At 46.1% G+C, this 7,669-nt stretch overlaps 1 pseudogene; it reads left to right on the top strand.

Annotated features, from left to right (window-relative positions):
* Positions 1-219: 219 nt before the first annotated feature.
* On the top strand, positions 220-7,053 carry LOC131018323 (uncharacterized; annotated as a pseudogene).
* The last annotated feature ends 616 nt before the right edge of the window (positions 7,054-7,669 follow it).

Here is a 7,669-nt window from a genome sequence, read left to right as displayed (position 1 = left end):
CATTTACTCTCTCCTCCATTGGAGACTAAGCTCGAAGCTTCACCAGTCAAAACCGAGATAGAATACTCCGCTAAAGCTAGCCTTAATGATGCAGTTCAGAGTAGAGGCCAGGATGCAGAGCAGAGCCGAATTTCAGAGGCTGCACAGAGTGAAGATCCGGTGCACGTACCCGTTGGTCCAGTGACGAGAGCTAGGGCCCGGACGTTCAAGGCCAATTTAATGACATTGGTGGAGGAAATCTGGAAGCAAGAGCTGAAAAGGCCAATTGGAGAAGGACCGATGGATCAGGGCTCAAAGGTGGTAAACCTTATTGCTTACCGAATTGAACCACCAGAGGAGTCTCGGTTCCTCTGGCTTTGTCAGAACAGCGGAATCATGCCTCCCAGAAAAGACTCGATTTCTCTGGCCTTGCCAGAGGAGCGGAATCGTTACCCCCGGGAAGAACCGACTGGGCAGAGAATTCACGTCGAGTCTGTCCGAGCAGAGAATTCACGTCGAGCCTGCCCGAGCAGAGAAATCACAGCGGGTCTGCCGAGCAGAGAAATCAAGTGGAGTCTGCCCGAGTAGAGAAATCAAGTGGAGTCTGCCCGAGCAGAGAGTTCAAATGGAGTCTGCCCGAGCAGAGAGTTCAAATGGAGTCTGCCCGAGCAGATTCAACCCGCCAGAGAAGACTTGATTCCTCTGGCTTTGCCAGAGCAGACTCGATTCCAATGCGCTTTTCAGAGGAGTCCTCGCTGGGGATTCTTTTGACTTGTTAAACAAGTTCCGTTATTTCTTTAATTTCTGTTTATTTCCTTTTTACGTAGGGTTTCCCGTTCCCTATAAATAGGGCTGTTATGTGTTTGAAAAGTTAGACAATTTTGATATTAAAAACAGTGAGTTTAATTCTCTCTCAAGTTTCGAATTCTTCTTGATAAACAAGGATTCAACCTATCGACGAATCGACGAGATCTCCATCCCTCGCCGTGTGTCATTCAGCGTCTCCGAGTTCTTGCGTCAAATGCACGTTGGGGTTTAGGGAATTATTCGCCTAGATCATTTCGTGGTTTAGATTCAGGGGTTTTGAGGCATTCCATCTCTTATCTGTAATTTCAATTTGTTCCGTTCAATTTCAGTCTTCCGCGTATAAATCAATTAGATCGGTGAATCCCATACCTTTCACGTTATTATTATGTTTTCCGGTGAAACTCCATATTCCTCGGTAAGATCTCAACATCTTCCGGCCAAGGTTATATCATCTGGTATCAGTTTCCGGGTTTCGTAAGGGTTACGCTATCTATATATTTACAAAAAAAAAAAAAAAAAAAAAAACAGAGCACAATCAACACGATCTGTCGAAAAAAGAAAAAAAAAAGAGACGAAAGCAGAACGTCTTAAACTTGTGTTTACCCCGTTGTGTTGTCCTTCTGATGCAGCCCAAGGTTCGTTGGTGCAAGACCCGGTGCATGTTCCTGTTGGTCCGGTTACAAGAGCACGAGCCAAGAAGTTCAAGGAGAGCTTGATGAGCTTAGTTCAAGAAGTGTGGGCTCAAGAGTTGATGAAGAGACCCATTGGAGTTGGCGAATTGAGCCCGTGCTTAATTAATCTCATTACATGCGAGTGGGCCGAAGCTTGAAGATTTTAATTATTTTGAAGACTTCATTTATTTATTTCAGTCTTGTTATTTTCGCAGCCCATTAGTTTAAAGGGCTTTGTTATTTTCGAATTAATAAGGGCCTAGTTTGGCAGCCTTGCGAATTTCGAAATTAGGGCTTCTTTTTGCTTGTTAGTCAAGTTAGGTTTAGTCTTTACTTTGCCTATATATAAGGCTTTGTGTTGGACGAAATTTTCAGCCTACCTTTAATCAAATTGTGAGTTTTTATTCTCTCTTGAGAGTTTCGAATTCTTCTTGATTTTTCCAAGACGAATTCAATTTATCGACGTAACGGCGAGAACAACCAACCCTCGTCGGGTGTCATTCAGCGTCCCCGAGTTGCTGCGTCAACTGCACGTTGGGGTTTAGGGATCCGTTCGCCTAAATCATTCCGTGGGTTAGATTCAGAGGTTTTGGGATTTCCACCCTTTCCGTTCCAGTTCAGTCTTCCGCGTGCGTTGTGTTCGATCGATCGGCAAGGATCGTATCACCTTCATTCTTTGGGTTTAATCGCTCGTTGTGGTATTTGTATGTTTCTGCGTAGCACTGATTTTGGGTTCCAGTCTGCGTTTAGGCATCTCTCTTTTCTTTGTCGAGTCCTATCTTATCTGTGTATTTGCTGTGGTGCTCGTGAGGCGTGACATCGAGTGCTCGCGTCGGGTGCGCTTGTTGATCTCGTTGTGTCGTTGGTTTGTGAATTCCATTAGTAGTTTGAGGGAATTTGATTCTTGACAGAGAAGTTGAGCGGAAAAAGGCATGAGTGGTGAGAATCGTAGAGGGTAAAAAGCCTTGATTTGTGTGTGATACACGAGCGCTGTGTGATTTCATCTTGAGTGATACACGAGTGTTTGTGAGGTGGTGAGGTCCTTTTTATTTTTCCTTTGTTGTTTCACTAACGTTTCTTGTTTTTTGTCTGTGTTCCTATGTCAAAACAACCTGAACAGGGTCTGGATTTGAGCGATAGCCCTGTTATGGATCCTCAGTTCAAACTAGTGATGGAGGCTCTTCGCTCCGAGTTTGGCCGAATGCTACATTCCGAACTCGAGGGCGTGTACGACAAGATTGAATTGCTGGAGCAGTCCCATTCTCGAGAATCTACTTTCACACGAGGAGGCAGACGCAGGTGAGGAGGTCGTGGTGGTGGCGGCGGACGATTCCACCGTCAGTATGAGGAGCATGTTGATGATACCGAATTTGAGGATGAGGACGACGATGGACGAGCATGGCAGGACAACAATCTGGGCAACATCAAGATGAACATTCCTCCTTTCCAAGGGAAGAATGATCCAGAATTGTATCTTGATTGGGAGAGAAAGGTCTTATGTTCGATTGCCACTCCTATTCAGAGCTCAAGAAGGTGAAGTTGGCAGCGGTTGAGTTTTCCGATTATGCACTTGTTTGGTGGGATCAACTGGTAACGAGTAAGAGAAGAAACAATGAGCCATCTATTCAATCTTGGCAGGAGATGAAGGCTGTGATGCGGAAACGTTTTGTGCCAACTCATTACTACCGTGAGCTTTTTAACAAGTTGCAGACCTTGAGGCAGGGCAGTCGGAGTGTGGATGAGTATTATAAGGAGATGGAGGTTGCCATGATTAGAGCCAATGTGGAGGAGGAGCGAGAGGCGACCATGGCCAGGTTCTTAGCTGGTTTGCATTGGGATATTCGTGATAAGGTGGAGTTGCAGCACTACGTTGAGTTAGAGGACATGGTCCACATGGCTATCAAGATCGAGACTCAACTCAAGCGGAGGAGCACCACCAGCGGCAACCAGCGCCAGAGTCAGGGCAAGTGGAGGTCTTCGCAACCCGCTGTTAACGGTTCTTCGTCCAGAGGGATTCCCTGGCAGAAGGACGCCCCGCCGAGAGAGGAGAAGAAGCAGTTCGTTCGGTCGTTGCCGATGGTCGCAATCGCGATAAGAAGTGTTTCAAGTGCCAAGGCTTCGAGCATATTATGAGTGACTGTCCGAACAGGAGAATCATGATCATGCGAGATGACGGCGAAGTTGTGACGGATGGTGATGACACCGATCCTGACATACCGAAGTTGGAGGATATAGATGATGCCGCTGATGAGGAGGAGTGTGAGGAGATTTTCGCGCCCAATGGACAACTTTTTGTTGCTCGGCGAGCCTTGAGTGTCCAAACTCCACCCCTGGAACGCGAGCAGAGGGAGAACCTTTTTCACACGAGATGTCTTGTTCAAGACAAGGTATGTAGTGTGATCATTGATGGTGGGAGTTGCACGAATGTGGCTAGTAGAGCCATGGTTGAGAGATTGGGGCTGACCACGGAGAGGCACCCCAAGCCGTATCGTTTGCAGTGGCTCAATGAAACAGGCATCATTCGAGTGACGAAGCAGGTGAAGGTTCCGTTTCGCATTGGGACGTATGAGGATATGGTGGTGTGTGATGTGATCCCTATGCAAGCGAGCCACATTCTGTTGGGGAGACCGTGGCAATTTGATCGCCGTGCAATTCATGATGGTTTCACCAACAAATACTCATTTACCTACAAGCAGAAAAAGGTGTCGCTTGTTCCTCTTACTCCTACACAAGTTTATGAGGATCAAGTGCAATTGCAAAGGGAGGCGGACAACCTAAAGTCCAAGGAGCAGCCTGTGGAGAAGAAGGAGCAGGGGCTGAACCATAAGACCTTTCTTGCTACGGCTAGTGATTTGAAGTGGTGTGTTCAGGAGGAGAAGCCGATCTTGCTGTTGCGATATCAGGAGACGTTGCTTATGACTAACGATCTCTCTTCTCTACCCCCTTCTATTCGTGGTGTGTTGCAGGAATTTGTTGATGTTTTTCCCGAAGATACACCTACCGGCTTACCACCACTTCGAGGGATTGAGCATCAGATTGACTTTGTGCCCGGAGCTACTCTGCCGAACAGACCAGCCTACCGCACCAACCCGGAGGAGACGAAGGAGTTGGAGAGGCAAATTGGCGAGTTGTTGGCCAAAGGGCATGTGCGGGAAAGCTTGAGCCCTTGTGCGGTACCAGTTCTCCTTGTACCAAAGAAAGACTCGTCGTGGAGGATGTGCTGTGATTGCCGAGCTATCAATAACATCACGGTAAAATATCGCCATCCCATTCCTCGTTTAGATGATATGCTTGATGAGTTACATGGTTCTTGTGTCTTTTCTAAGATCGATTTGCGTAGTGGATATCATCAGATTAGGATTAAGGAAGGTGATGAGTGGAAAACTGCTTTTAAGACAAAACTTGGTTTGTATGAGTGGTTAGTTATGCCTTTTGGTTTGACTAATGCGCCTAGTACTTTCATGCGTCTTATGAATCATGTTTTGCGTGCTTTCATTGGTAGATTTGTAGTTGTTTACTTTGATGATATCCTCATTTATAGCCAGCATTTTGATGAGCATGTTGATCATTTGAGATCTATTATGGATGTACTTCGAAAGGAAAAGTTGTTTGCTAACCTCAAGAAGTGCATTTTTGCTACGGACAAGCTTGTGTTTCTTGGTTTTGTTGTTAGTGCACAAGGTGTACAGGTTGATGAAGAGAAGATCCGAGCAATCCAAGAGTGGCCAACACCGAGGAACATTGCAGCAGTCCGAAGTTTTCATGGTCTTGCTAGCTTCTATAGGCGATTCGTGCCTCACTTCAGCAGTATTGCCGCACCTTTGACGGAAGTCATCAAGAAGAATATAGAGTTTAAATGGGGCAAAGCGCAAGAGGATGCATTTCAGCAGTTAAAATACAAATTGACCCACGCCCCGGTATTATCTCTTCCAAATTTCTCCAAATCTTTTGAGATTGAATGTGATGCTTCTGGTGTTGGTATTGGTGCAGTGTTGATGCAAGAGAGACGACCAATTGCGTATTTCAGTGAGAAGTTAAATGGGGCGACGTTGAGTTATCCCACGTATGATAAGGAGCTGTATGCATTGGTGCGAGCTTTACACACGTGGCAGCACTACTTGTGGCCCAACGAGTTTGTCATTCACACGGACCATGAGTCGTTGAAACACTTGAAAGGCCAACACAAGTTGAACAAGCGACATGCGAGGTGGATGGAGTTCATTAAGACGTTTCCCTACGTCATCAAATACAAGCAAGGTAAAGAGAATGTTGTGGCTGATGCACTTTCTCGAAGGTATACCTTGATTTCTACCTTAGATGCTAAGTTACTTGGCTTTGAGTGCATCAAGAGTTTGTATGCGAGTGATGCTGATTTTGGTGAGATTTATATAGCATGTGCGAGAGCTGCTAGTGGAGAGTATTTTAGACATGATGATTTTCTTTTTAGGAAGAATAAGTTATGTGTGCCTCAATGTTCTTTACGAGAGTTGTTATTGCTTGAGTCTCATGGTGGGGGTTTGATGGGACACTTTGGCATTGCTAAGACTTTGGCTGTCCTGCATGAACATTTCTTTTGGCCTCATATGAAACGTGATGTTGAGAGAATTTGTGATCGATGTGTTACATGTAAACAAGCTAAATCTAGGGTGAGTCCCCATGGGTTGTATACACCTTTGCCTATTCCTACCGCACCTTGGATTGATATTTCTATGGATTTTGTGTTAGGTTTGCCTAGGACTAAGCGTGGTCGAGATTCCATCTTTGTGGTTGTTGATCGATTTTCTAAGATGGCACATTTTATTCCTTGTCATAAATCCGATGATGCATCTCATGTGGCTGATCTCTATTCTTTAAAGAGATTGTTAGATTGCATGGTATGCCTAGGACTATTGTGTCTGATCGGGATTCCAAGTTCTTGAGTTATTTTTGGTAGACTTTATGGTGTAAGTTGGGTACCAAACTTTTGTTTTCTACTACTTGTCATCCACAAACTGATGGTCAAACTGAAGTAGTGAATAGAACTTTGTCTACTTTACTTCGAGCTATTATTCAAAAGAACATTAAGTCGTGGGAAGAGTGTCTTCCTCATGTGGAATTCGCTTATAACCGTGCTGTTCACTCTGCCACTAAGTTTTCTCCATTTGAAATCGCGTATGGATTTAACCCTTTGACACCTTTGGATTTGACTCCGTTACCCGAGACTGAGCAGGTTAACATGGCTGGCCAGAACAGAGCTGACTTTGTGAAAAAGATCCATGAACGTGCCAGAGCCAACATTGAGCGCCGCACGCGGCAGTATGCCGAGCAAGCTAATCGCGGTCGTCGCAAAGTGGTGTTTGAGCCCGGTGATTGGGTTTGGCTGCACATGCGCAAGGAAAGATTTCCAGAGCAGCGGCGTTCCAAGTTACTTCCTCGGGGAGATGGTCCATTTCAAGTCTTGGAACGGATCAATGATAATGCCTACAAACTCGATTTACCCGGTGAGTATAATGTGAGCGCTACATTCAATGTTACTGACTTAAGTCCCTTTGATGTAGGCGACGTTGTGGATTTGCGGACAAATCCTTTTCAAGAGAGGGGGAATGATGCAGTTTAGAGTAGAGGCCAGGATGCAGAGCAGAGCCGAATTTCAGAGGCTGCACAGAGTGAAGATCTGGTGCACGTACCCGTTGGTCCAGTGACGAGAGCTAGGGCTCGGATGTTCAAGGCCAATTTAATGACATTGGTGGAGGAAATCTGGAAGCAAGAGCTGAAAAGGCCAATTGGAAAAGGACCGATGGATCAGGGCTCAAACGTGGTAAACCTTATTGCTTACCGAATTGAACCACCAGAGGAGTCTCGGTTCCTCTGGCTTTGTCAGAACAGCGGAATCATGCCGCCCAGAAAAGACTCGATTCCTCTGGCCTTGCCAAAGGAGCGGAATCGTTACCCCCGGGAAGAACCGACTGGGCAGAGAATTCACGTCGAGTCTGTCCGAGCAGAGAATTCACGTCGAGCCTGCCCGAGCAGAGAAGTCACAGCGGGTCTGCCGAGCAGAGAAATCAAGTGGAGTCTGCCCGAGCAGAGAAATCAAGTGGAGTCTGCCCGAGCAGAGAGTTCAAATGGAGTCTGCCCGAGCAGATTCAACCCGCCAGAGAAGACTTGATTCCTCTGGCTTTGCCAGAGCAGACTCGATTCCAATGCGCTTTTCAGAGGAGTCCTCGCTGGGGATT

Source organism: Salvia miltiorrhiza, chromosome 3 (genome assembly GCF_028751815.1).
Source record: "Salvia miltiorrhiza cultivar Shanhuang (shh) chromosome 3, IMPLAD_Smil_shh, whole genome shotgun sequence".
Lineage (NCBI taxonomy): Eukaryota > Viridiplantae > Streptophyta > Magnoliopsida > Lamiales > Lamiaceae > Salvia > Salvia miltiorrhiza.
This window is presented reverse-complemented; position numbering and strand designations above follow the sequence as displayed.